The sequence below is a fragment of the Tupaia chinensis genome, unplaced genomic scaffold (assembly GCF_000334495.1).
Source record: "Tupaia chinensis unplaced genomic scaffold, TupChi_1.0 Scaffold000113_1, whole genome shotgun sequence".
Taxonomy (NCBI): domain Eukaryota; kingdom Metazoa; phylum Chordata; class Mammalia; order Scandentia; family Tupaiidae; genus Tupaia; species Tupaia belangeri.
The window spans coordinates 5,473,790-5,476,745 of NW_006159577.1; positions in this window are offsets into that span (position 1 = coordinate 5,473,790).

A 2,956-nucleotide genomic window follows, 5' to 3' on the forward strand; every position below is an offset into this window, starting at 1 on the left:
TCCTTTTGCTTCCAATTTTCTATCCTGTCATGATCCTGGGTACTCACACACCCAACATATTTCAAGTCACTGAGGCCAGGATTCAAACACTAGTTAGATATGTGGGATCCGATTTTTCTCCACAGAACTCAGCTGCTATGCTATGGTGTCACCATCACTTTATTCTCTTTAATTTAATATACATAAACTGGGCCTGCAATTACCAGACAAAGATCTTCCATCTCATCAAGGCCTGGTATTAAGTTTGAGCCTTGGGCTTTGTAGCCTCAGTATCACATCTAATAATATAAAAAGGCTTAATGGTAATGGAGACAGTTTATCAGCATTTTATTCTGTGAAGTAAAAAAAGTAAAAACAAATACAACTGTCTATTGCTAATTTGTAGGAAACAGAGGACATTCTAATAGTACCCCCGGATCCCACTTCCTCCCCAAATAGAGGGAAACTTAATGAAGGCTTTTTATCCAGCACTTGGGCCTGGAAGGTGAAAACTTTGCATCTGACATTCAGCAAAATAAAGACATCTGGGAACCACTGTTACACATAAGTTTAAATCTAGTAATTATCTCTTTTCCTACTCGATTTCCTTTATTGTTACTAACTTTTGTCTTCCTAGGTTGTTGTACAAACTTGGACAAGTTAGTTAGCCTCTCGGATTTTTTTTTAAAGAAGTTATTTAATTTTATTTTTTATCATTATCTTAAAATTTTCTATAGGGCATGTGTGCTCAGAGAGAGAGAGCGAGAGAGAGAGAGAGAGAGAGAAAGAAATCTACCACCAGTCTGGGACTTGAACTGTAGTTGGCCATGTGGGACAGTGGTTATCACAGTGCCTTAATCACCACGCAACCTGTTGGACCCAAGCTCTCTGATCTTTATTTTCTATGTTGGTGAAGTTACTACAAGGATTAAATTAGTTACATATACCCAGGACTTTAGATATGCTTATGTTCAAAGCTGACATGTCCTGGAGTGCCTTGGTTGAGACTGTCCTAGGAATTGGGAAAATATCGAGCCTTTAAAGGGTCATAAGTGAAACAAGACAGTAATATAAGAAAAGTCCAAAGAGCCTACTGGCCTCTTTACCTTCTGCCCAGAAGGACATTCTACTCTTTCTGTTTTACTGTACAAGGTCTTGCTTTCAAGCAAAGAGCCTATCCAGGAAAGTCAAATCTGCCATAAAACATTAAGTGGATGAAGTCTGTCTTAAGAACCTGGGTGCTGAGATACATTAAGAAGCCTTAAAAATCTAAGGAGCTGGTGAAATCTAAAGGGGCCCCAAGAACCTCTTGCACACTGCATGGTCATTTTTTAGGTTTCTTCTGAGTGTGTGAGGCACAAGTGATGCTAAGCAATACAGGACACTAGGCCACCAAGAAACCCCTTCAGATTAACTAGGCACATATAGACCATAGTAGACTTGGCATCAAGAAAGTTTAAACTGATCTCAAAAGTTTACTTCTACTCAACAGTTTTGTGATTTTTAAACACTGTAAAGAAAGTAATCAGCTTTATTGTTGACTAGGAAAACTATAGACAGATAGGGCTATCTGTACACAAAAGAGGGGAAGATTAAGGAATATTACCTTGTTGAAAACTCTCATTTTTAGACTTTGCCCCAGATTCTTATTCCATAAGAAATCCTCTGTAAAATAGAGGTTATAAATTGGAGGCCATGAGATGAATGCAGCTTGTATGTTCTGTTTGGCTTTAGGGTTAAATAAATCCTTTGAGGTAATATTTAGAATTTTTACATTAAAAAAAAAATCTAGATTTCCAGGTTCTCTTTAAAGTTATAAGATATGTGGCCCTAAGTTTATAGTGGCCCAGGAAAGCAACTTGTTTTAGCTGATAGAAGCTTCCTTTAAAAGTGTTACATGTTGGAGCCAGAAGGCAGCAAGGTGGTTTAGGTGCTGGATTCCTACCTGGCAGAAGGTGATTTCCAGACTTGGCGGCTTGAAAATTATGCTTGGGGGGGGGCGTGCCTGGGTACCCAAAAATCCTAGGCGTAGAATGGGTGAAGAGATTGTTGCCTGGTCATTCCTCTGGGGAATGGTTTCTCAGTTTCCCTCTTTCTCTTCTGGATAGCCCACACGTCCTACGGCACCCCCCACCGCGGGGGGTGAGTGTGGGGGGAAAAAAGGAGTGTTACACGTATTCTGTGCACCCTTACCATTCGCAAAATTTTTGATTGTGTACCTGTAGTTACGGGCATTACGTGAGAGGAAGGTCCAGTTACCTCACGGTGGCCAGAGGCAGTCTGAGAGGGTAATTTTTAACGCGAGGCCTGCAAGAAATGACTGGGTGAATCACAACCTCGAGCCTCCGTCTCCTTACCTGTGAAATGGGGCTGATAATGGGCAGCTGTGAGAACGGGGGAACCGAGTGTGTGGACAAATGGTCCAAACACCGTTTCAGGGCACGTGCCCGGTGCCATCCATGCTAACGTCGTGGCCTCGCCTGCGGGAACCAGGCCATGGCCCAGGGGCACCTGCGCAGGACCTGGCTCTTCATCCCTCCCCGCCTCGGGTCCCCGCGCCTCGCCGAGGTCGGCCCCGGGCGCGGAGAGGCGTGGCCGGCGCGCGGCCCCTTGCGGCGGCCATGGCCTCGGTGGTGGAGTACAAGGGCCTCAAGTCAGGCTACCACTGCGGCTACTGCGACTCCGAGGAGGGCAAGGCGTCCTGCGGTGAGTGTCCCCGTCGACCAGGTCGGGTCGGCCGCTTTGCGCCCAAGCCCGGCCACCCGCCGCCCTCCTGGCGAGGGAGAGGGCTGGCCTGCACCCCACTCGCGCTCCCCTTTCCCGCTCGTTTCTTCCCAGGCTGTTTCCCTCTCCGCTCAGTCTCTGCCTCACCTTCCTGACGCTAGCTGCCCCTCACCGGGAAAGAACGGAAATAGCGGAAACATGCCCTCGGTCAAGATGGCGCCGGCGGCGTCAGCTCGGAGAGGCACTGGGCCGA